Genomic DNA, 26751 nt, shown 5'->3' with positions numbered 1-26751 from the left:
CAGCATATAGCACGGTGCCTGGCCCGCGATGAGTGTTCTGCGTCTTAGCTTATCGTGGTGTCTCAATCCGTAGTGTCTCCACTATCCTCTCCCGTCCCTGGCAGCCCCCTTCCATCTGCTTGTTCTTCTCCAGCCAAATTCCACATGCAGGAAGACGATGCCACCCCAGGCAAGGACTCAGGCAGAGGAGGAGACGGTATACTCACAGCTGGGGCGCGCACACCCAGTTAATCTGTTGCCATGGCAACTCCTAGCTTACCAACCTCTGTGGGGCGAAGTGACTTCCTTCAGCATCTGGGGGCTCTGGACGTGCACGGTCATTTCACCACCAGGAAACGGGAGGGCCCCATGCCCGCCCCGATCCCGACCACCAGGTTTGCATTTCAGGAGAAACTGAGGGCTTCCCCAGGATGAGGATTTAGCTGAATTTCACTTCAAAGCCCCAGGACCCAACACAACGCCTGGCATACAGTAGGCGCCCGACAAACAGGGGTTGAATGAATATGTACATGTGATATAAACCTGATTCTCTGGCATCTCTTTATCAACAGTGAGCTTCATTTAGGAGCGAGGCAAAGTGGGGGCGCCTGGGTGGCTCAGTCAGTTAAGCGTCCGACTTCAGCTCAGGTCATGATCTCGCGGTCTGTGTGTTCGAGCCCTGCATCGGGCTCTGCGCTGACAGCCCGGAGCCTGCTTCGGATTCTGTGTCTCCCTTTCTCTCTCTGCCCTTCCCCCACTCACGCTCTGCCTCTCTCCCTCTCTCAAAAATAAACATTAAGAAAAAAAATTTTTTTTTTTAAAAGGAGTGAGGCAAAAGGAAATCGGGACTTCAGGCATCGGTCTTCCCCACCTACTCCCTCTAGGAAAACTGTAATCCAGCCTCTCTCCAAGGCATGTATTCACCTTGGCATCCATACGCAAGAATGCCCAGGGCATGCAGGTACAACTCACCAGCCCCTCAAAGTTTTGAAGTGGTTTTGCCCCAACAAATTTGTTCACAGCGGTGTGAGAATCAGCCGAGATGGGGCTGCAATATTATAGCCCGGTGGTTATTAATATATCAAATTCTATACACCACAAAAATTAATCTTTCCTTTGCAGGGACTTGCTTCCCCCAACTATGAATTTTTCATGTCCCATCAATTCCTGCCCTCTTCTCTCTTGAGGACCTCTTCTCTCTAGCAAAGAACAGAATTGATTAAACCAATCTGCTCGGTATTGCAGCTGGTGAACAAATGTCATAAAAGAAAAAGAGATTAAAACTCTGGGCCGAGAGGTCCTTTTTAAAAATTATCCGAGAGACTAATATTTCTATTCCGGTCTGCCATTAAAAGACGCTTGCGAGTTCTTAGGGATTATATGCATTGGTCTCTCTGCCCCTAGCTCCTGGCACAGAGCTCCTAAACCCCTTGTAAATTCCTCAGTGATAAGAGCACTAGAAGCCTTTTTTGTTCTATTCAGGTGACTCTGGGTGGGCTTCTGGAAAGCTCTCGGGTGGGAGCTGGTCCCCAGAAAGACCAAGCCACGGTTAGAAGCTTGGAATTTTCCCTCATCCTCCGGAGAGAGGGCAGAAGGATAGAAATGGACAACTGATCACGCCTAGGTGAGAAAGCTTCCATAAGATCCCATAATCAGGAGGATCAGAGAGCTTCCTGGTTGGCCAACAGGCGGAGGAGTTGTAGGGTGACTGGCACAGCCAGACAGAGCCTGGAAACCCCGGGCCCCTTCCCATACACCTTGTTCTACTCACCTCTTCTGCTTGGCTGTTCATCTGTATCCCTTATCACATGCCTTTGCAATAAACCCCTAAATAGAAGTAAGCTATTTTGCTGAGTTCTGTGAATCTCTCTGGCAAATGAATTGAACCCGAGAAGGGGCTCGTGGGAACCTCCGATTTATAGCTGATCGGTGAGAAGGGCTGTGACAGCCTGGACTCGTAACGGGCGTCTGAAGTGGAGAACTGTCTTGTGGGACTAAGCCCCTCACCTGTAGGATCTGATGCCACCGCCAGGTAGACGGTGTCGGAACTGAGTTGGATCGTAGGACACTCAGCGGGTGCCGCGGAGAATTGCTTGGTGGATGTATGAGGGAAGCCCTTCGCCCCCACTATTGTAACTGGGTCCCAGAACAATCTCCATAATTGAGCTTTGGTTAATGAGGCCTGTGCTTGAGACACAACATTCAGGGGCACCTGGGTGGCTCAGTCGGTTAAGCGTCTGACTTCAGCTCAGGTCATGATCTTGCGGTCTGTGAGTTCGAGCCCCATATCACAGCTCAGATTCTGTGTCTCCCCCCTCTCTCAGCTCCTCCCATGCTCCTGCTCTGTCTGTCTGTGTCTCTCAATAATAAATAAATGTTAAAAAAAAATTTTTTTTTTTTAAATCCGATGACACACCAGAGCACATGCACAGGAGCAGAGCAGAGCAGAGCAGAGCAGATAAGCCGATACGTCGTGTATGAAGTCAAGTTTCCCTCATACGTTGGTTTCTGAGGTCGGGGTTCTGTGTTTGCTGGCCAGCACAATCTTTTGTTTTGTTTTGTTTTGTTATTTGGATTTCAAAGCTACGCAGGGAAGCAGGACCAGCCACTTGATTCGTCTCGTCACTCCCTGTGGGAGGGTAGCTGGCCACAGTACACATTTGTTACTGGGCTGTGTTTTTACCTCGGGTTTATTCCTTCAACAACAGAGTTGAAAGCGGGTTTTGGTGCCTCTCCTGCATGATCCTCTCTGTTGCATAAAAGGAAGTGATTCCTTTATTCAAATACCCAATGTGAAAAATGTGTTTGATCCAACAGGAACACATAGAAAGCAACTCTATACTCGTCTAACACCATGTTTGGAGCTAAAAGAGAAAGAAAGGGGTGCAAAACAGATGAAGCCCCTGCCTGGATGAGCTTATGATCTACGAGGAGAAACAGGATGTGCAAACCGCTAAATGCAGCTTCATGTAATGACCATGATGATACGCTTTAAAGCCAAAACTGATTGTAGTCACTCAAGAGTCATTTCTTTTTTTTTTTTTTTTCAACGTTTATTTATTTTTGGGACAGAGAGAGACAGAGCATGAACGGGGGAAGGGCAGAGAGAGAGGGAGACACAGAATCGGAAACAGGCTCCAGGCTCTGAGCCATCAGCCCAGAGCCCGACGCGGGGCTCGAACTCACGGACCGCGAGATCGTGACCTGGCTGAAGTCGGACGCTTAACCGACTGCGCCACCCAGGCGCCCTGAGTCATTTCTTTTTTTAATGTTTATTTACTTTTGACAGAGACAGAGCATGAGCAGGGGAGGGGCAGAGAGAGAGGGAGACACAGAATCCGAAGCAGGCCCCAGGCTCCAAGCTGTCAGCACAGAGCCCGACGCAGGGCTCGAACCCACGAACTTTGAGATCATGACCTGAGCCAATGTCGGACGCTTAACCCACTGAGCCACCCAGGTGCCCCACTCAAGAGTTATTTCTAAGGTAAAGGCGGGGAGTGTGTGGTGTAACTTACATCCATGGGTAAATCAAATCTTTATGCTACTCACTCCTTCCCCTTAGAAAGACAGGGAGCAGAGGGATTAAGACCCCTGGTGGATGCTTGCCGTTCATGGAGATTGCATCAATGAATCTTTAGCCATCCAAGGTATTCCCGGAATTATTTGGGGAGTAGGAATGAAAGTCTCCCCCTCTGAGAGAAAGGGGAGAGAAGGGCTGGCCAAAACACAAGGCCTGATAGTGGAAAGACTTTTAAAGACAGTGACGTCCAATATTCAGTGTTGAGTTGTTGGCTTTGCTGATTTGTAAAGAGGCCCCTCCTCTGCCAATAAACCTTAAATAAAACCTGTCCTTCCCCCAGACAAAGGTACTGTGTCCCGTGAGTGGGGCTTCTTCACCGTGAAGAATGACATTCATTTTTGCATCTCCCAGCGTGTCTGGCACTTGGCAAAAAAAAAATGATGAGTATCTATCAGAAGAGAAAAAAAATAGAAACGCTTAATGAAAGGACACAAATGAGACAGTGAATAATGGTCCGCTAGCACAAGGGTCTCTCTAGATCTCGCATTCAGGTACAAATTGGAGATACAGAATGCACAGCGAGGTGCTTCCAGAGGGTTTGGGTGGGGAGATGAAGCCGAGCTTTTGTTAATTTCTATTTGGAGACCGGCTATAAATAGATGCTGTGGCCCAAAAGACTCGGAGCACCTCAGCAGTGAGCCCCCATGAGAATGGCTCACATTCAGGATGAAATGGACTCAGCCGGTGTCAAATGCCTTTACACAATTTCTCAGCCAGACCGTGCAAGGATCTCTCACGCTGTGCACCATGATAGCGTCTGTCTTGGCAGACAGAGGGAGGCGGTCCACTGCCACCTGTTTGCAACAATACGCACCAATACTCCTTCCTGACTCACGCTGGCTCACTGTTTCATAAGAGGGGGCAGCTCCATTTCCCTCCCTGTGGCACCACAATAATTATTGAGAACAATAATTCAAACAATGAGAACTTACAATTCTCCGGTGACAATGCAAAAGTGCTGTTGTTTACAGCAAAATAATCTCCCAAGTGTTGGGTAATGGGAACCATTATGTTCTGCTCCAGTTTGCATGGCAGGCGTAAACCACGGCTGTGAATGAAATTAGAATCACTCACTCATTCATTCATTCACTCCTGCATTCATTCAGCAATACTAATAGAATACCAGTGAGTGGCAGGCAGTGGGTCCTGTAGGGTCTAGGGTCTGGCTTTATTCCCTCCCACATCTTGACCCAGAGGTAGGGTCTGCCAGAACAATGGCCATTTGATGCTGGCCGGTAAGGGAGTGATAACACGCATCGCAGACACCTAAGAACCTTCTGGCCACCATGCTTGATGAGTCACAATATATATGGGGGTTCAGGTTTCAAACCAGAAACCTCTCCACAGGCACGGCACCATGGGCCGGATCTGGATCTGAGTCCTAATCCGAACCGACTGACCCGGAACTTCTCTCCAAACCTCTACTGGAGGAGGTAAAATGGAAATGAAGTAGGTCCTCGAAGATCATTCGAACAACAGGAAATAGGAGGGCTTGATGGATTTAGAAACTAAGGCAGAGCTTAAGACTAGGCAATCTAGGGGCACCTGGGTGGCTCAGTCGGTTGAGTGTCCGACTTTGGCTCAGGTCATGATCTCACAGTTTGTGAGTTCGAGCCCCGTGTCAGGCTCTGTGCGGACAGCTCGGAGCCTGGAGCCTGCTTCAGATTCTGTGTCTCCCTCTCTCTCTGCTCCTCCCCTGCTCACATGCTGTCTCTCTCTCTCAAAAATAAAGATTAAAAAAAACAACAACAGGCAATCTATGCTACTCCATGAAAATTGTTATTACTCAGAGCACAGCATGCATTAAATGGTAAGCATAAGCACATAAAATTAGCTTCTCTTCAAATTAGTTCCGAACCCATGAAACAATTTCAGGAATACTATAACCTTTCAAACTCTATATTCGGCCGGTACGTTGCAATGGCGCCCAGAGAAGAAATCAACACGCGCACAAATTGTCCATCCGCATTCAGCAGTGACTACACTACCAATATGCATGAGCCCAGACACAAACAAGGCCTACTTAACAGTTTCTAGTTTGTTGCTAAGAAACCGTGACTGCCTGGTATGAGCGTATGACCACTCTGTGTCTTGTGTCAACTCATTATGGCCACATAATTGGAGTGAACTTAACACCGGAGAAGGGAATGTGGCAATGCATTTTCCTCACCTATACAGTTAGTCTATTATTGTCCCAAGGCCTAAAAAATATTTTTCCAGAACGAGGGGAAAGAACAGAGAGGTCAAGGAAGAATCGAGATCACATGGAGGAACGGCAAAGGATTCTTGACATGACAATCCACAAAAGCCTACCAACTGGGTGACAGCAAATCATCTGCTGTTCTCTTTCCCTTTCAAGTAGTGGCTCTCATGTTGGTCAAGCATGGACACTTACATTACATCCGTAGACCGGGAGAGTGAGGGGCAACATTCCCATGGCTGTGCTCATGCTGCCCTAAGCCACTCCCCTCTCCTTTTTTTTTTTTTTTGATGTTGATTTTTATTTTTGAGAGAGAGAGAGAGAGCACGTACATGAGTGGGGGAGAGGCAAAGAGAGAGGAGACACAGTATCCGAAGTAGGCTCCAGGCTCTGAGCTGTCAGCACAGAGCCCGACGCGGGGTTCGAACTCATGACCTGAGCCCGAGTCGGACGCCTAGCGCACTGAGCCACCCAGGCGCCCCGCCACTCCCCTCTCCTAATGGGCACATGGCTGCATTCTCCTCCCCAGGAGTGAGAGGGTCAGAGTTGATCGGTGTTTTCCGCTGGTACTTCTGCCCCACCATCCAGCTTGTCCCAGGTGGCTGGGCATCCATTAGCCTGTCAGTGGCTCTAGTTTCCCAGAAATCCACAATCCCCCTGAGCCCCCAAACGCCCACGAGATGCTTTCTTTCTGAGTTTCTGAAGGATATGTCCCAAATCACTTCTCTTAAGAAAGCAAGTGGTCTTAAGATAACTCAACATTATTTGTTCACGCCCGCTGCTGGCTTTGAATTCCCTGACCCCGTTTCACTGTCAGTTGTTTAATTTTTTTACTTATTTTTGGGACAGAGAGAGACAGAGCATGAACGGGGGAGGGGCAGAGAGAGAGGGAGACACAGAATCGGAAACAGGCTCCAGGCTCTGAGCCATCAGCCCAGAGCCCGACGCGGGGCTCGAACTCACGGACCGCGAGATCGTGACCTGGCTGAAGTCGGACGCCCAACCCACTGCGCCACCCAGGCGCCCCTGTCAGTTGTTTAAAACATCGATCCAGGCAATGGCACACTAGCCCTGGAGAGAGCACGAGAGACAGGTAAGTTAGCAAACGACAATTCAGTGTGGTGAACAACATGCTCGATGTAACACGTGGGGCTGGGGGCCCCCAGATAAGGCACCTATTCCTGAAGGGGACCGGTGTGTCTGTATCGGAGAAGGGGTCCTTGAGGAGGTGACACCGAAGGGCTCAAACTGTGGCTTCTCCACTCGAGAGCACACTTGACCTCTGACCGTTGCATCCACCCTCTGCCTAGCCCAGAGCCTCCTACTTGGTGGACACGAACTCCCACGGCCTCGGACTAGCACCCACTCAGGCATCTCAGGCGACCCCTCACTGTCTCAGCCACTGCTTTCACCTCTCTCCAGCCTGCTCATTTCTAGAGCCCTGGGGGAGGCTTGTTTATGCTTGTTGAACTTTGATTGGACAATTTTATAAAAACCAAATGAAAGCCACCTTCCAGGCTTCCACTGCGGGCCTAAGCAGAGCCTGGCACCCGGGGCGGGGGGGGGGGGGGGGGGCGCCCAGTCCGGGCATCAGTGTCCTGAGGCTCCTCAGACCAAGCCCTCCTTTTTAGCACCTGGTGGGGGTTCTGGCCAGTGGGGGGTGGGGAGGGGGGCAGATGGCAGGGCGCTAGCTACAGGTGCTATGTCCATTGTCAAAGCAACAAGGCGCCTCTCACAGCTGTGTGGGCATGTACACGCTTGTAGGTTTTATGGCGGGGTTGGGGGGCGGGCAGTAGTTTTCCAGAAAAGCAATGTAAGTGTCATTGGAACTCATTAAGTCAGAAAAAGGGAAAAACACCTACTGTATGTGTTAGCTACGATTTGAATGACAACCTTTTAAAAAATATACCTGATGCTAGAAGCAAAACAGACGATGATGGGGTTTCGAAGTCACTTGTTAGGAATACCTAATTTAGCGCCTGGGCGGCTCAGTCGGTTGGGCGGCTGATTTCGGCTCAGGTCAGGATCTCACAGCTCGTGAGTTCAAGCCCCACGTCGGGCTCTGTGCTGACAGCTCAGAGCCTGGAGCCTGCTTCAGATTCTGTGTCTCCCTCTCTCTCTACCCCTCCCACGCTCACGCTCTGTCTCTCTCTCTCTCTCAAAAATAAATAAACATTTAAAAAAATTTTTTAAAAAAAGGAACACCTAACTTACAGAGCTGTAGCACGTGCGCTCTCCAGAGTCCCCTCTGTAGGAGGGTCAGCTCTGTACCTCGGATTTTAATCTTCCTTAATCACCGTTTCCGTCCCTTTGCGTTTCTGGGAAGAATTTGAGCTGATGCCTAAGTTCCGTGGACACCAGTCCACTGTCCTGGCCCCCATATTTTTTTATTGCAATTCCCTCCCAGCTGAGCCTCCTGCTCTCACCAGGATCGTTGCCTCTGCTTGTGCTGGATACGTGCTCATCCCTGCCTCTGTACCCTTGGTTATGCTGTTCCCCGGCCATGAGTGTTTTTCCCTTTGCTCCTCTAATAGCAATTCGCCTTGCCCTTCAAAGTTCAATTTACGCTTTCCTCCTGGAACGATCTCGGATCACCTTAACGCTCCTCCGCACTCTAGTCCGGGTCTCCCCATTATGGATGCGCGTGGTCCGTTCCAGTCTTCTACACTCCCTGTGTTTTGTGTCTCTGTTATGGACGTGGAAGGCAACACGGAGCAGGAAGCTCGTTGGGTTTGGCATCGAGCCTCAGCTCTACCAGCTGTCAGCTGTGTGACCTTGGGCAAGTTACTTAACCTCTCTGGACTCCGTTTTCTCATCTATAAAAAAAAGGATAATAACACCTACTCTGCAGGATTGTGGCGATTACCCGAGCTAATGGGCCTTAACATGCCTGTCAAGCAGGGAGCTTAAGAATGGTGGCCATTGGGGCGCCTGGGTGGCTCAGTCCGTTAAGCGTCAACTTCGCCTCAGGTCATGACCTCGCGGTTCGTGAGTGGGAACCCCGCGTCGGGCTCTGTGCTGACAGCTCAGAGCCTGGAGCCTGCTTCGGATGCTGGGTCTCGCTCTCTCTCTCTCTGCCCCTCCCCTGCTCACGCTCTGTCTCTCTCTGTCTCAAAAATTAATAAAACATTAAAAAAAAAAAAAAAGAATGATGGCCATTGACATTGATGACCTTGGAGGCCTCCTTCTTCTGGCCTTTCTCCAAGGACGTGATTGATGAGAACTGGCTGGCCGCAGGAGGGGCAGGAAGGCAGACTCCTTCCCGATCCCAGTCCTGTCTGAACATGCAAACCCCTCCCCCCTTCCCTCCTCCTCTCCCTCCTGCCACATGTGAAACGCCACTCACCTTTGTTGGCTTCTCAGATAAATTGTCATTTGTGTCTCCCTCTCTCTCTGCCCCTCCTCCACTCGTGTTCTCTCTCTCTTTCAAAGATACACATTAAGGGGGCGCCTGGGTGGCGCAGTCGGTTAAGCGTCCGACTTCAGCCAGGTCACGATCTCGCGGTCCGTGAGTTCGAGCCCCGCGTCGGGCTCTGGGCTGATGGCTCGGAGCCTGGAGCCTGTTTCCGATTCTGTGTCTCCCTCTCTCTCTGCCCCTCCCCCGTTCATGCTCTGTCTCTCTCTGTCCCAAAAATAAATAATAAAACGTTGAAAATAAATAAATGAACATTCAAAAATACACATTAAGAAATTTTTTAAATAAAAATTAAAAATAAAGACCATTGTATGTACATGTGTATATTTAAAGATCACTATTAGTGTGAACTTAAAAATTCATGCTGATCTTAATTTTTTTTTAGTGTTTATATTTGAGAGAGAGAGAGAGAGGGAGACAGAGAGAGACAAGGCACAAGTGGGAGAGGGGCAGAGAGAGAGGGAGACACGGAATCCAAAGCAGGCTTCAGGCTCCGAGCTGTCAGCACAGAGCCCGACGCGGGGCTCGAACTCACGGACCGCGAGATCGTGACCTGAGCTGAAGTCGGACGCTCAACCGACTGAGCCACTCAGGTGCCCCAAATTCATACCAGTGTTAAATATTTAACCTCGAGGCTCCCGAGACCATGTCAGGAACCCCTGGGATTTGGAGTATTCCTCAAGAATGCCAGGTAGAGCCCTAAAGCAATGGCCGCACAGGCCAGTCTGTGAAGGCCATGGCCTTCACAGCAGGGCAGAGTCCCTTCAGGAAGGAGTACCTTCTGTCCCCTCCTCGGAGCCCCAGAGCCACAGTGTCCCCTAGAAGGCGAAGAGCCACCCAGGTCAGCGGCGCTGAGCAGCGAGCGAACGACGCAAAACTCCAAGGGTCTGTCTCCCCACGTTGCTCTGGAGAGCAGAGCCGGGGTGTGCTGGAGGGAGCCCCACATTTCATTTGTTCCAAAAAAATGAACGAGACATTTCTTGAACTTCATGGTTGTGGCAGAGACTGTAGCAGTCACCCCCTCCTAGTTTGTAGGAGAGACTGGAGACGATGGCCATCCAGGACAAAGGACCTGTTCCGCGGATCCTTTGCAGTTCGACGTGAGCAGAGTTTGGAGGTCCTGCCCTCAAGGAAAGCGACATGATCACAGAAGTTTACTGTCACTGAGCTCTGCTCTATGGAGTCACAGGCGTCCATGCTCCTTCTCTCCCTAGGATAGCGACTTCCTCTGAGGGGTCTGAGTTGGCTCCCCCTCTTACGTCTGCCTTCCAGTGGTTGCCAGGGGGTCCCGATGGGGTGAAGTCACCTGCAAAGGCCCGGGAGGAGGGAGTTGACTGGAGTGATGGATCTGTTCTGCATCTTGATTAGGGTGGGGGTTACACGCGCTTGTACAGGTGTTCAAACTCACGGAACTATGCTCGGAAAGGGAGAAAAAGTTACTTTTACGGCATAATTTAAAGAATGAAATTAATGCACACACATGTATATGTCTATGTGGATACACGCGTGTTTATGCACTCCGTGAATACACACAGTGGTTAGCGTGTGCCTGATGGACAGAACGTGCTCTAGAAAAGGCTCCTCGCCACGTGCTCCGCAGCCCAGCAGCCTACGAGTATCATTTGGCCTCTGAGGAGACACAGCCTCACGCCAGAAGGTACATCAGCTATTTTGCTAAGGTGACTTCTCCCGCTCATCGTAAGACTTTACCAGTGACGTGAGGCAAGCTCTTTTTGTGGAAGCCGACAGGCACGCTGAGTAGCACCACTCTAGAAAGCGTGGGCTGCGGCCACATGCGCGTTCTTTACAGGAGAGCATTGCAACAGCGGTCGCCGAGGGCAGAGACGGTGGCACTGATCTCCGGGTGGCCAGCGCAGGTGCGGGACTGGCTGGCAGAGAGGAGACGTCAGGTCAGGCTTCTCCGGGCAGAAAACGAGGAGCTGAAGGGAGACAGGCCCGAGCACACAGCTCACCTGCTCCGTTTGACTGATGGCATTTACTGAGGGGCCGGGGAATAAATGACGTACTCCAACGCGAGGCATGTTGAAATGCCAGCTGAACGGTGGCCCGAGAAGAGAGATCAAAAGGGGTGATGACCTGGCAAATTGGTGTCTTTCCCTGATGCCAGAATTTTGCTTCTTCCACATGCACCCCCTGAACGAGTCCTTCTCCCCAAGACCATACAATCCGCTCCCCACTGCCACCCGTTTGGAATCCAGAGCGCTTTGTCCCGCTTCGGAAAAGTCAGACAACAGCTGGTCCATGACAAAGCAAAGAGACGAAGTGGGGGCGAAACTTGAGGCCACAATTGGGAACCCAGCACCCTGGCCCCAGCGCTGCCCTCGATAAGCCGGGTGGCCTCAGGCAGGTGTCCCCGTCACAGGGCCTCCGTTTCCCCAGCTGTGCCGTGGGCGGGGGGGGGGGGGGGTGGGCTCTCAGCCTCTCTCACCTCCTACCTCTCTCACCTCCTACCTCCTACCAGAATCCTCAGACTCGCCGGGACGGACCAAAATCATCACTCGTTGATGGGACCCTGTTCATCCCTCTTTTCCTGCCCACGACCTGCAACTCTGTGTAGGTAGGTCCTTTGCCAAAGGCCAGCAAGCTTTGGCCGGCCGGAAAAGCACATGTCCCTGCTGACAGGCAGTGCAGGAGTTGGACGCCTGGCTTCAGCCTCCCCTCCCTTCTCGAGTTCTGTCTCGGTGCCCTTGGTGCAGCCCCCCAAGCCCCGGCAAGGCGATCCATCATCCAGGCCGTCGCAAGAACTTCTGGCAGATCGCAGCAGCCTCTATTACTTGTATGTATAATTTATACGGCCCATTTCCACTGCCAGGGACACCTGATCTCGCACGGGGAAACCGGGAGCTCTGCCCTCCGAGACGTGTGCGCTCTCCGCCTACGGCCACGCACCACTTTTCCGGAACCTTTCATCTTACCGGGGCACCTCCCCAGGCCAGGAACAATGGGACCTCGGAAGAATAGGACGGTCACCCCAATTTCAAGGCTGCCCTCAGAGGCAGGGCCGTCAACCACATGGACGCTTCGTAGCCGCTGCAGAGTCGAACCTCGCCTGTAAAATATAAGTGCACGGGCTCCAGGCCTGCCAGCCCGTCTGGGTCGTGGCAGAGACCGGGAGGAATAACATACGTAGAAGTTCTTTGTAGAAAACTATCCTCTGGCTCCTCAAGGTGTGGTCCCTGGACCAGCAGCATGGGCATCACCTGGAAGCTTGTAAGAAATGCAGGCCCCTCTCCAGAATCCAACTGCGCGCAAAGGGCAGGATGGCAGGAGGCCCTTAGCGGGTGCAGTGACAGGGACGTAAGGAGTCAGGGAGGGACTCGGAGAACGGGACACGGAGAACAAGACAAAACGAGAGAGGAGAGTAGGAAATCGCTCCGTGCTCCCTTCTGCCTGCCCTGGGTCACCTCCGCCCCATCTCTGCCCCCCAGCCACCGAAGCCTCTTGACGTGAGCTCTCAAGTCAGCTGTTGACCGAAGGCCGCCGAAGAGCGAGCGGACAGCTCCCGCTTCGCTTGCAGGAGACCAAAGGGGACAACCAACACAGATGGAAAGAGATGTCCCAAGGCCGGGGGCGGTGAGGGTCTCCCGTTCCTCGAGGAGGGCTGGGGGCGTCTCAGCCTGCTTCCAGACCAAGGCGCATAGCAGGCAGAGTACCTAGAGACCCCAGACCGACATCGGCAAGTGCATGGGGGCAGCAGAAAGCAGCCGTATCCAGATGGCAGAGGGGGGCAGATGACGAGGTCCTGCGGGCTGTCTCAGAGACCTTGCCTGTCCCTTAACGGGTGATATTCTTATTGCCCTGGATTTTCTATTAAGCAAGCTTCCTGACATCACTTGAAGGTGAGGGTACTTGACCCGTGTTTCAAAATTTTCCAGCAATGCTGGGAAATGGACTGCATCACATTCGACAAAATTCCATTCGAGTCATTACCCAGGGAGAGGCATTATAATTGCACAGATGTAAGTGCTCCATTTCGTGGGTTTAAAAATACCCCTTTCCAGGGCTGCGGCAGGCATTAAATGAGATAACGTGAGCACTGCTCTTGGCACGGGCTTCTTATTAGTCTTTTCCCTGCAGTCTTGCAGAGGAATCGAAAGCTTCGCTCTGGCCCAGAGGCCTCGCCCTTGGCCTCAGCCCTGGCAGCTGCATTCTAATGGCCGTGCTAATGGATGTTGCTGATCCACCGGGATGGAGCCCCGGACCCAGGTCTTAAAAGCCCCGAGTCACGGCGGGTGGAGGTTTTTAGTTGTTTGGGGGGTTTTTTGTTTTTGTTTTTTTCCAGAAAGAGCTCTTCTATTTTTTCAACGTTTGTTTTTTTTTTTTTTATTTTTTTTTTATTTTTGGGACAGAGAGAGACAGAGCATGAACGGGGGAGGGGCAGAGAGAGAGAGAGAGACACAGAATCGGAAACAGGCTCCAGGCTCCGAGCCATCAGCCCAGAGCCCGACGCGGGGCTCGAACTCATGGACTGCGAGATCGTGACCTGGCTGAAGTCGGACACTTAACCGACTGCGCCACCCAGGCGCCCCACTCTTCTATTTTTTCAAGCACCACAGGCAGCTCGGCCCTCTGCTTTCTGCGGCCAAAGGCTGTCCCTTGAGGAAATCAAGTTAAAGTCCTCGCAGACAGTGGTTTTAAATGCTCCTGGGGACGCATTCAAGACCTAGAGGATATACACGAGTCAACATGGGATAAACAGTATGTATCGAGCACTGACCACGTGTGAGAGATTAAATGACTGGCCCCAATTCCTCACCCCGCCCTGTACCCACGTCCTCGCCATGGCCTCATTTGGGGCAGAGTAATTCCATACTCCTTGATTTGGGGCTTGACCGCGTGACTTGCTTTGGCCAATGGAAGAAGATGGAAGCGAGTGACAGCAAGACAGTTCCAAGCACGGGTCTTAAGGGGCCTCGCGTGCTTCTGCCATCACCCCGAAAAGAACTCCCTTTGGGTAGCTGCTGCCCCATCAAGCTGGACTCCGGAAGAAACACACGTGGATCAGAGCCTCCCCTCCTAACCTGCAGTGAAACCTGTCAGTGAAAAACAAAGCTGCTGCTGTTGCTGTGTGACTCTTGAAGCAGAGTCACCCGGCCCAGCCAAAGCCTGAATCATCAGGACTGCCCCAGTCTGCCTACAGGGCCACAAGGGGGCGGGGGAGGGAATGATTGTTGTTTTAAGCCCCTGTAGTTGGGGATAGCTGATTATGCAGCATTCTTGAGGCTGTAGCAAACCCATACACCCTGTGATAGAAATGAAAAATAGAATGGGGGGGGGGGGGGAAAGAAATAGGGAGAGAGAAGAGAACAGGACCTAGAGAAGAGGTGTCCCGTGTGCACTCACCGCAGCTAAAGACTGGCAGGGCCCCGTGGGGTGTTCTCAGCTACAGGCACACACCGTGATGACGGACCCTGGTGTCACATAGCCCGCTCGGGATCCTGAGAACCAAGGTCAAACCAAGCCCAGAAGGAGGGGAGTCTCAGGGATGCAGGAAAGGAAATGGAGGACTGGGAGCAAGCAGGACCGCAAGGGTCCAGGAGGACCAGATCTGCGCTGGAGGAGAGAGAAGATCAGGGATGAGAAGTTACCCCTCACTGAGACACTGGCACAGCTTTGGAAGGCTGGATATGGCCAAGGCAGCAAGGGAGAGCCAGGACTGAGCCCATCTCCTGTGGCGGGAACAAGGCAGGTACCAGGTTTTAGGAGGGAGGAGCCTGAGAGAGCAGGAAGAAGTCTAGTAACTAGACAGAGCGTATTTGGCTTGTAGAATATCTAAATAAGTATGTGCTGAATAAATCAATGAACTCCACTTTAACACGGGCTCCACTAACCCCACTTTGGGGCCAGGAGGCTTCATTCCACAGACCAGTAGGTGCTTTTCCCAACTCCCCAGGACGGCAAGGAACAGACCAAGGGAACCATAAAATAAGCTGGTCCCCTCCACGCAAAGGCCATTCCAGGAGGACACCAGCCTAGCTCCCGGGGGCATCGAAGGGGGAGACTGCAGGCGGAAGAAAGCCTTTCTCCTGGAAGCCTGGAACCCCCACCAGGGTGTGGTGTGGCTGTTGCTATGGATACTGATGCTGTCTTCATGCCAGGTTGTCCAGAGACTTCACTTGTCTCCAAAATTCGGAAGAGCTGGCCCTACCGGGCCCGCATCCGGCAGGTTAGCATCTCAGATCCGACCCCTCCCTGACACAGGACGGGATCTCTCTGGGTTGCCCCAATCCCCTCCCCCACCCGGCCTCTGTTGCCATTTATCATGGCATTTGGACGGCAAATTTATATTCTCATATTTTTTATATTTGTTTCTTATATAAAAATACGATTTCTCAATACAAACGTCCATGAAAACTGGGACAATGAAAGATGCACTGTGAGGACCCTACGTGTCAATAAAATGAGAGAGAGGACTTGTATCGTGAACAGGAGGAAGGTTCCGGATTGTTTAGAATGCAAAGGCCTGGGCAGGCCCCTGCTCGGCGAGCCCCGGGTCTGGGCGCACTGCAGACACCCCTCCCCGCAGCCCCTCAGTCCCCCTTGGCCAGTGAGGGAGGGCTGGGCAGGGTGAGGGGGTCTCCTCCCAAGCAAGAGGAGAGCAGACCCGGCCCACCTTCCAGCTCTGTCTCCTGGGAGAAGAAAGATAAAAGCCCCTAAAAGAGAAGAAATCGAATGGACAAAAGCCAAGAGATACCAAGTGGCTAGCACCCAAACCCAGTGCACTGGGTGGGGGGGGGGGGGTCTTCATTCTTCCTATAAATACATCCCAGTTGCTCCCAAGGACCCAGACCTGCACTTTCCAGGAGTGTTAACCCCCAGCTCTAAGGGTGCTTTTGTAATTCCATACTCTCCAATGGATCTCCCAGGTTCCCGAAATAAACACCCATGTCTGATTATCACATTTTTTTTAAAACGTAGGAGGACCATAACATGTACCGAAAACCCTCCAATCGTTCCCTATCTAACCGAGAGCAAGAGCCAAAGTCCCACAAGGCCCTGTGCCACCCACCCCCAACACCCACACAGCCTCACCCTCACCTCCCCCCTTCCACCCCTCTGACCTCGTCTTCAGCCCTCACTCGTTCCATTAGTCACATCCACTGCCTTGGTGTTCTTCAAACACCTGCTGCCCCAGGCCCTTTGCACTGTACAATGCTCTTCCCCAAACTGCTACACGGCTCCCTCTGCTTCTCCAGTTCCTTTAGGTCTTTGCTCAAGTCCCACTTAAGCAGAGATGCCTTTACTGGCTCCTCTGTCTACACTCACTGTTCCTCTTACTCCACTTCACTTTTCATTGCCTCAACACAATCTGACGTGTCAGGTACTTACGTGTTTGTCTTTCTAATTTTCATCTCCCCTACGTGACAGTAAAAACTTTTTTTGTTGTTCACTGCTCTTTCTCCGGTGTCTGTAGCCGTACTTTTTGGTACGTAGACATGGCCAATAATTATCTGCTGAACGAATAAATGAATGAGCAGCACTAGAGACAGGCACCGAGGCCAGACGTTGGCAGGACTTCTGGTAGCTTAAGACCTAGGGAAGTGCACACAGTAGGTCCTACAAGTAGCTCAGAGCCCAAAATCGGCATGCAGCCAGGCCTCAGGGGCTTCTAGAAAGGAGAATACAGAAAGGGCTCTCTCTTTCTCTCACTCTCTGTTTTCTTTCTGCAGCCTCTCTTACTTGGCCCACAGGGACCAGATCAAAGAGAACTAAATAAACAGCTGCCCCATTTCCCATGTTACTGTAGACCTGGCTGTCCAGTTAGTTCTCTCTTTTGCTCTCTCCAAATTTCCAGGGAAAGAACCCCGCTTGGGCCCGAGTTGCCAAGTGCCCACCCAGGTCCCATCGCTGTGGTCCAGGAAGTGAGGCCATGTTCACAAACATGGATTCCAGGAGCCCGCCCTGTGAATGGAGAAGAAACAACATTTAATGGCATGCCTGAGAGCAGGGGAGACATCCTAAAAAAGAAGGTACTGGAAAACCCCTTTCGCTGTGAGATTTCTGCTCACCCAGTAGGAGAATGGAGTAGAATGTTTGTTCCAATGAAGGGAGCCACCCTTGCAGCCCATTCAGCTTGAGATTTGCGCCAAGCCTTTTCCAGCCCTCGAAACAAATCTCCATCCCAGCCAAGCAGGTGTGGTAAGTGCGTCTCCTGCCCACATGCAAGTAGGCTTCCGTTTGAGGTGCTGCCTCAAGGGGGCACTCAAACCCAGGGCTCTAACTCTCCCCCAGATCCCCTCCACTGGGTGGCTGCTGGTAATGGTAAGAGCGTAGGACCTAAGGGCTCAGGAATCTTGGCTCGGCGCCCAGTGCTGCCACAATCTCTTGAAGGATGACACATCCCAGGCAAATTCATTCACTCTGGTATGAGTTGGATGATTGACTCGCACCCCAGTGTAATTTCCAGAAAAGCAAAGGCAGGAGGCCTCAGCTAGAGGCAGGCCTGAGGACTACACTGCAGTCAGGCAAAATGGGGAGAAAAGCGTGCATCGGAAACGTGAACAGGGGTTAGTGGTGGGAAGCCAAAGGGCTCTGATTTTTTTTTTTTCCACTTGGCATATCTAGAATGTCTAAATGTTCTCATGAACATGAATTCTTATATAATTCACTCGGTAATGCCAATCTGGGGTTCTTGTCAGCAGGGGACTATCCTGAATAAAGCCATTTGGGACGTCGTGTGCAAGTCTACAAAGGTGGCCAGATGTCTTCACTTCTCTTGAGTGAACCGTTGGAGTGGAGTCGATGGGTTGCACCGAATCTACAGGCCAGCATGTAAAGCGCTGGCACCTGAAAATTCTGTCTTCCAACCCGTGAGTATGGCGTAATCTCTCCATTTTCGGGCAGGGTCCCTTCGATTTCCCTCAGCAGTATTTTTCGGGTTCGATGTACATGTCTTGCACGTCCTTTGATAGTATATTCCAGAATGGTTTCCAGTTTCGATGCTGTTGTGTCATTTGAAAACCTTTTGAGCTTATGAAGTGTCACTTTGACTTTTGCTGCCATGCTGGTTTTTGTAAATGCAACCGATTTGGACAATTTTGTTGAGTTCACTTGTTAGTTTTAGCAGCTTTGGGGGCAGGGAGTCCTCAGGACTTTGTAACGTAAACAATCACGTTGTGCATGAAGAAAGCTTTGCTGCTTCCTCTCTGACCTTCATGCCTTTCTCCCCAGCACTCCCCTTTTGTCATTGTGCGGGGTGGGGGGGCGGGGGGGGGGACCTCCGCAGACACTGGATAGAAACGGTGAAAGTGGACATCCCGCCTCCTCCCAATCTGAAGACGAATGCACTCAGTATATTCAGTATATTGGCACAAAGAATTATATTTGTTGTTGATTTTCTTCATAGAAAACTTTTGTAAGATCGTGGAAGCTTCCTTGGGGCGCCTGGGTGGCTCCACTAAAGTCGCTGGACTTTTTAGCTCAGGTCATGATCTCATGGTCTGTGGGTTCGAGCCCCGCGTCAGGCTCCGTGCTGACAGCTCAGAGCCTGGAGCCTGCTTCAGTTTCTGTGTCTCCCTCTCTCTTTGCTCCTCCCCCCCCCCCCGTCACTCTCTCTCTCATTCTCTCTCTCTCAAATAATAAATAAACATTTTTTTAAAAAGAAAAAAAATAAAAAAAGATTCCACTTCGGGGAGAGCCAAAACTGTCATTAAGTTAAATCTCAGTTTGGTGCTGTGGGGCTTAGCATAAGTGACTCTATTTAGGCCCATTGTCTGCTTTTTAGCATTTATAGTCCATTTCCCTTTTAAAGAAATTGTGTCTCTAACGAGCAAAATCTTCCTATAAACAGTGGTAAATCGTATAAATCCAATAAAATAGTCTTATACCATTTTTAAATTTAGGTATTCTTAAACAATACTTATCTGCAACGTTGGTTGACAAATAGAATCTTTTTCAACTTTATAATCACAAGATTAAATCTCTGACTGAAGTACACCATTAAAATTGGAAACTGAATTCTGTCACACGTACCAAGTTCTTACACACAAGTTAAATACTCAATATGCACAAATTGTTCTTAAAATGAATGCCCCAAATAAGGTTTTCATTGGTTCATTTTATTTTCTGTTTTCTTTCAATAATTATAAACATCCCTAAGATCCCTAGGTTTTTTTAAGTTACTGGCTAAGAGGATAGTTTTTAACAGGATGCTACTGCCCCCTAGAGGACATCTTGGAGATTTTCATTTTATTTTATTTTATTTTATTTTACTTTTTATTTTATTTTACTTTATTTTACTTTGCTTTGCTTTACTTTACTTTATCTTGTTTAGTTTAGCTTAGCTTAGTTTAGCTTAGTTTAATTTGGTTTAATTAGGCACAATGACAGACGTATGTTACCAGTACCTATGTACTTAGGGACCAGGGATGCAGGACCATCTCTCACAGCTAAAAGTTATCCTGTAGAAATTTCAAAAGTCCCTTCATGTAAACAAAAAACTAATAACTATCCGAGCCTAGAACGTTACCATATTTTGTACGTATTTTTTTGTAGTTTTAACATAGGTAGAATTTTTCAGTAATTGCAACTTTCTTGCAAATCAGGGAGATTGTACTTTGGTTTGGTCTGAACTTTACCAACTGAACTTTACCACCATGTGTGATATTGTCATTTATACTAACTATATATTGTGGACTTAGAACAAGGTTCCCGGCCTCACATTTCCTCGAATTCCTGGAATTTCCTGAGCCGTAAGAGCAACGGGAGAAGCTTTCTTTTGTCATAATATTTGGTCTCTTGTCCTCAATTCCAGAAGTCACTTCAGGGCCATGAAGGTGAAGTGTCTGTCTTGTTATTCACAACAACCCCCTCAAACACTGCTAAGCTTTTGTTAATGTGGCAACTCCTTTTGGAAATCTCCTAAAGGGGTGGGGCGCACTGGGACCAGAGCAATGAACTACGAAATACAGGGCTGGAACTTTCAGCCCCACCCCCTCATTTCCAGGGACCGGTGAGGGACTGGAGGTTGAAGCAATCACCGATGGTCAATGATTGATTCAATCATGCCTAAGTAACGAAGCCTTTATAAAACCCCCCAACGAGAGGGTCCAGAGAGCTTCAGGTTTTGCTGAACCAGAACGCTTTCCCCTGCCACCGGGCCAGGCCCCGAACTCCATGAAGACAGAAGCTTCTTTGCCGGGGACGTCGCCCTACGTAGCTCCTGATCTGGCAGTTGATTCATAGCTTGACTGTCTTTTGTAACAAACTGGCAATCTAGCGAGAAAACCGGTTCCCGGTTCCCGGAGTCCTGTGAACTGCTCTAGAAAATTAATCCAAACCCAAGGAGGGGGTCATGGAAACCTCTGATTTATGGCCACTTGGGCAATAGCACAAAGTAACAAGCTGGACTTGTAACTGGCATCTGAAGTGGAGAACTGTCTTGTGGGACTGCGCTCTTAACCTATGGGATGTGACCCTATCTCCCCGGAGATGCGTCAGGACTGAGTTGAATTGGAGGACACCCAGCTGGTGTCAGAGAATGACTTGGTGATGTGGAGGAAAATTCCCCGCACGTTATAATTGGTGCCAGAATTATATACCATTTTGGAAAATCGTGTTGCTGGTGGCAATGTTATTCATGGTACTTGAATCAGTCTGTATTTGCAGCTGCCACATTCATGGTAACTATATATAGATAAATGGATAAAGATATATAGATATGTTTCTGAAGCATTTGTTTCAAATTATCAAACATAAAAAATGTTAAGAACTTTCAGATGAATATTATATTGTATCAAAACTTAAATAGACATGGGGCGCCTGGGTGGCTCAGTCGGTTAAGCATCTGACCAGCTCAGGGGATGATCTCGCAGTTTGTGGGTTCGAGCCCCGCATCGGGTTTTGTGCTGACAACCTCAGAGCCTGGAGCCTGCTTCGGATTCTGTGTCTCCCTCTCTCTCTCCTGCTCAATGCTCTGTCTCTCTCTGTCTCTCGCCCCAACTGTCTCTCAAAAATAAATAAATGTTAAAAAAATTTTTGAAAAACTTAAATAGACACAAGCAACTTATTCATTATATTTTTCTGGTATAATAGTGCTTAAGCACATAGATATTGAAATATGCGTTATTTTATTATAAGTAATTGCCTTTTATTTCTCTTTCGTATTGCAGTTTGGGCGATATATCGCATGTAGCTAGATGATATTATCTATGAATTTCATTTCAGGATAGTGGAAAGCATTACAAAGTATCTTTAAACTTCATAAAAAGAAATAGTCATGGACCAACAACTCTGATACCGCTATTATATCGTGGAACTGAAAAATTAAGTAAGTGGATGATGGAAGGGAAGAGCAATGTTTTTCCCTACTAGAGTGGGAGTTAACAGATAAGAAAGAAGAGGAAGCAGGGTGCTTGGAGGCTCAGTGGGTTGAGCGTCCGACTCTTGTATTTGGCTCAGGTCATCATTCCAGGGTCATGGGATCGAGCCCCACATCGGTTTCCTTGATGAACGTGGAGCCTCCTCGCTGAACATGGAGGCTGCTTAAGATTTTTCTCTCTCTCTCTGTCCCTCTCCTGCTGCCCCCCCCAATTAAAAAAAAAAAAAAAGAAAAGGAAGAAGAACAGAGGAAGCAAGAATGATCCATGTGGTAATGCATTAGGGTCTGAGGTATCAGTATGAGCTCATGTTTTTTGTTTTTGTTTTTGTTTTTGTTTTTAATTTTTTTTTTTAACGTTTATTTATTTTTGGGACAGAGAGAGACAGAGCATGAACGGGGGAGGGGCAGAGAGAGAGGGAGACACAGAATCGGAAACAGGCTCCAGGCTCTGAGCCGTCAGCCCAGAGCCCGATGCGGGGCTCGAACCCACGGACCGCGAGATCGTGACCTGGCTGAAGTCGGACGCCCAACCGACTGCGCCACCCAGGCGCCCCTGAGCTCATGTTTAGTTCAACATTGATACAAGTGGTCACAAGTGAAAATACAGTAGAGATAGGTGTACCCGTATGGGTTAGTATACACGCGTATGTCTCTTTGCTCTGTAGCTGAGAGGGTCTTAGAAGCAATGATAGCCCAGTAGCAATGAGCACACCTAGCTTGCACATATTGCTAATTACGTGCTCCAATAAAAGAAACCGGGACTCCAGTACTAGGACTGGGACGGGAAATATACAAAATAAGTCTGGAGCCGCTTGTAGTGCCACAAAGCAACGAAGTGCTAAACTCACACACACACACACACACACACACGCTTGCACACACCCACCCACATCGATGGACGTATGTCAAAGAGACACAGGCACCAACGGAAAGACTGCCAGTGGCCAAAGCTGGAAAAACTTGAGCAAGACAATAATTGAAGCAATATCGAATTATGCAACAAAGTATAAAATAAATACCAAGGCGCCCATACTGACAGGGGCGCCTGGGTGGCTCAGTCTTTTGAGCTTCTGACTCTTGATTTCAGCCTAAGTCATGGTCTCAGGGTCGTGGGATCGAGCCCTGAGTCGGACTCCACGCTGGGCATGGAACCTGCTTGAGATTCTCTCTCTCTCTCTCTCTCTCTCTCTCTCTCTCTCTCTCTCTCTCCTCTGCCCCTCTCCCCTGCCCTCTCTCTAAAAAATTTAAATTAATTAAATGAAGAAAAAGGGAAGAAGTGACCAATCTCCTGTGCAGAGAATCACAAATAAGTTACGAAGATACTCCACCCTCAAACAGGTGGGGTGTAATTCCCCAATCTGAGTGTGGGCTGCAGTTTCTTTCTTCCCAAAAGAACAGTATGGAAAGGAATGGGTAAAAGCGACGTCACAGAGGAACCTGGCAAAAACTCCCTTACTCACCCAAGTGCTCAAGTCAACCTCAACCATGGTAAGTCCTGTTGATAGAATGTATGTTTGGGGGCGCCTGGGTGGCGCAGTCGGTTAAGCGTCCGACTTCAGCCAGGTCACGATCTCGCGGTCCGTGAGTTCGAGCCCCGCGTCGGGCTCTGGGCTGATGGCTCGGAGCCTGGAGCCTGTTTCCGATTCTGTGTCTCCCTCTCTCTCTGCCCCTCCCCCGTTCATGCTCTGTCTCTCTCTGTCCCAAAAATAAAAATAAACGTTGAAAAAAAATTAAAAAAAAAAAAAAAGAATGTACGTTTGACATGATGTGATAAGAATGGCACTCTACCTCTGTGGTCTTCCTCCCCCAAACCCATCACTCTAATCTAATTACGAGGGGGAGAATTCAGACAAATCCTACTAAAGGAACATTCTCCAAAACACCTGACCAGTACGCCTCCAAACTGTGAAGGTCATCAAAAGAAAAAAAGAAAAAAGGAAAGTCTGAAAAACCGTCACGGCTAAGAGGAGTTTAAGGAGACACAATGACTAAATGTAATGTGATATCCTGGATGGGATCCTGGAACATAAGAACATTAGGTCAAAACGAAAGAAATCTGAATAAAGGATGGGCTTTACTTCACAATAATGTGCCAACACTGGATCATGAATTCTAACAAATTACCCTGTTAATATAGGATATCGATGATAAGGAACCTGGGTGTGGGGTATATTTGAACTCTCTGTACTATCTGCAATTTTTCTGTAAATCTAAAACTTCCTTTAAAAATAAAGCTTATTTAAAAATATCTCATCCTTATACAAAAACAACCACAAAATTTTATTAAGGAATATGAAAAGAAACTTGAATAAGTGGAAAGACTTATCATGCTCCTGGATGTAAAGAATAGTTTCTGTAAAGCTTTTCTTCCTGAATATTTATTTTAAAACTTAATTTCAGGAGCGCCTGGGTGGCTCAGTCGGTTAAGCGTCTGACTTCGGCTCAGGTCACGATCTCACAGTCTGTGGGTTCCAGCCCGGCATCGGACTCTGTGCTGACAGCTCAGAGCCCGAAGCCTGCTTCCGATTCTGTGTCTCCCTCTCTCTCTCTCTGCCCCTCCCCTGCTCATGCTCTGTCTCTCTCTGCCACAAAAATAAATAAAAACATTAAAAAAATTTAAAAACTAAATTTCAATCAAAGGAGGAAGTTTTTTTTTTTTTTTGGAAATTGAAGAAATATATATTTTTTTTTCAACGTTTATTTATTTTTGGGACAGAGAGAGACAGAGCATGAACGGGGGGAGGGGCAGAGAGAGAGGGAGACACAGAATCGGAAACAGACTCCAGGCTCTGAGCCATCAGCCCAGAGCCCGACGCGGGGCTCGAACTCACGGACCACGAGATCGTGACCTGGCTGAAGTCGGACGCTTAACCGACTGCGCCACCCAGGCGCCCCTGAAGAAATATTTTTAAAGTTCATCTGAAGAATTAAAAGGCAGGAAGAGCCAGAATATTTTTTAAACCTAAATCAAAATGAGCAGATATTAAATCGAACACAAGTTTATAAACGTTACAGCAGGGTGATACTGTTGCCAAAAGAGATAGTTCATCGAAACAGAAAATTCCAAAACACCTATCCTGGTATACATATACCAGTACGTGCATTTTGAATATAAAGACAGAATTTCAGGTCAGAGAGGAAATGAAAGATGATTTAATAAACGATATGAGAACAGCTAAGACATGTATAGGTATATGCAAAGCGCCCTGTGTGTGCCACACTGAATTCCAGATGGACTTAAAAATGAAACCCCAGAAGAACCTAAAGACAATACAGGTGATGATGTACCTGATAGCTAACGAGAACAACCCTTTTAAGCACACAAAGACAAAAATAATAAAGGATTGGCAAATCTGTATAAATATGAAAAAGTTTTGTGTTAAAAAGGGCAAAAAATAAGTAATGAACTTGAAACAAAATTCGGCAACATCCGTTAAGAAGGGATTAAGAGAGTTAATATATAATTCCTATATATCTGCAAGGGGAAAAAAAAAATAACACCTCCGTAGGAAAAAGAATGTGAGAAGATAACTTACAAAACAAGGACTGCATAAGCCTAATAAACTTAAAAATAGTTAGCCTCTGTTGGGACGCCTGCGTGGCTTAGTTGGTTAAGCATCGGGGCTTAGCTCAAGCCATGATCTCGCAGTTCGTGAGTTTCAGCCCCGTGTAGGGCGCTGTGCTGACAGCTCAGAGCCTGGAGCCTGCTTCGGATTCTGTGTCTCCTTCTCTCTCTGTCCCTCTCCCACTAGTGCTCTGTTTCTCTCTCTCTCAAAAATAAATACACATTTTTTTTAAAAAGCCTCTATTAACTTTAAAAATAAAACTGCCACATATTTTATCAGTAAAAATTGGTCTATTCAGGAAAAGCGGAGAATTACAATCTCTGACACAGAACGTATGGCAAAGCCATAGGCAAGCCTGGGGAACAAAGAAATAAGCTCTTTGGGTAATGGGTAAAAGGGAATGGGTAAATTGGGAGGGCTGTTATATAAACAAAACGTCCGTTGGAGTCAACTAGAAGTTCAAAGCAGACTGGCTCTTCATTGGCTCTGTTGTGTGGCTCTCTTTTTGGCTGGGCTGTTGCCAGAGTAGGCGGAAAACCTTCCTCCGCCTGGGGTAGTAAAGCAATAACCAAAGTAGTATCTACTTGGAAAGTAGGTCTCTTCCGGTTGGGGGTCTGCAATTGACGAGGAGTGGTAGGGCGTGAGAGCTCCCCCTGCTGGCCTCGCAACTCCATTTTAGCGAGGTTTCCTTTTATTTCCGCACCTCATTAGTGGTAAAAGAAATGTAAATAAGTCACAATTTTCCACCTTTCACCGCAAATCTTTTCTTTTCTTTTTTTTAATTGACAAAGGTAACTGTTGGTGAGGAATAGGAAAAAAAAATAGATCTTCTCACATACTTTTGAGAGATGGGTAAACTGACACAATATTTTTGGAGAGCATCCTAACAATAAATATCAAGTTCCATAAGAAATGCATAGTGTCCGACCCAACAACTCTACCTGTAGGAACATATTATCAAAAAACTATTTGTGCATGGTGACCTAAGCACTTCCTGCCACTTATAAGAACTCATAAGAACTTATAAGCACTTATCAGCACTTATAAGAACAAAAATTGGAAAGAATTTAAACCCTTGTCGGGGGGGGGGGGGGTGCTGATACATTGAACTACAGCACATTCACAGGATAGCTGTTTGATGATAAGTACAAAACACATACAAGTTCTAGAAAAGGCAAACGTGTAGGGACATAAAAACAGATGAGTGGTCGCCAGGGGCTGGGGTCCAGCAAGACTGACTACAAAGGAGCATGAGACAAGGTGTGGGGAGAGGGTGATGGTGTTGAAAATGCTCCGGGGCGCCTGGGGTGGCTCAGTCAGTTAAGCACAACTCTTGACTTTGACTTCGACTTCGGCTCAGGTCATGATCTCATAGTTGGTGAGTTCAAGCCCCATATCAGGCACTGTGCTGACAGCCTGGGCCTGCTTGGGATTCTGTCTCCCTCTCTCTCTGCCCCTCCGCTACCTCTCTAGCTCTCTCTCAAAAAAAAAAAATAAATAAAAATAAACTTTAAAAAAAAAAAGAAAGAAAATGCTCCACGTCTGAGCTGGTGGTTCCGCGACTGTAAAAGTTTGCCCAAACCCATAGATGTGTCCACTGAAAGGTTGAATTTTACCATGTGTAAATTATATCTCAATAAACTTGACTTTAAAGAAAATCCTGTGGAAGAA

The sequence above is a fragment of the Leopardus geoffroyi genome, chromosome B3 (assembly GCF_018350155.1).
Source record: "Leopardus geoffroyi isolate Oge1 chromosome B3, O.geoffroyi_Oge1_pat1.0, whole genome shotgun sequence".
Taxonomy (NCBI): Eukaryota; Metazoa; Chordata; class Mammalia; order Carnivora; family Felidae; genus Leopardus; species Leopardus geoffroyi.
This window is presented reverse-complemented; position numbering follows the sequence as displayed.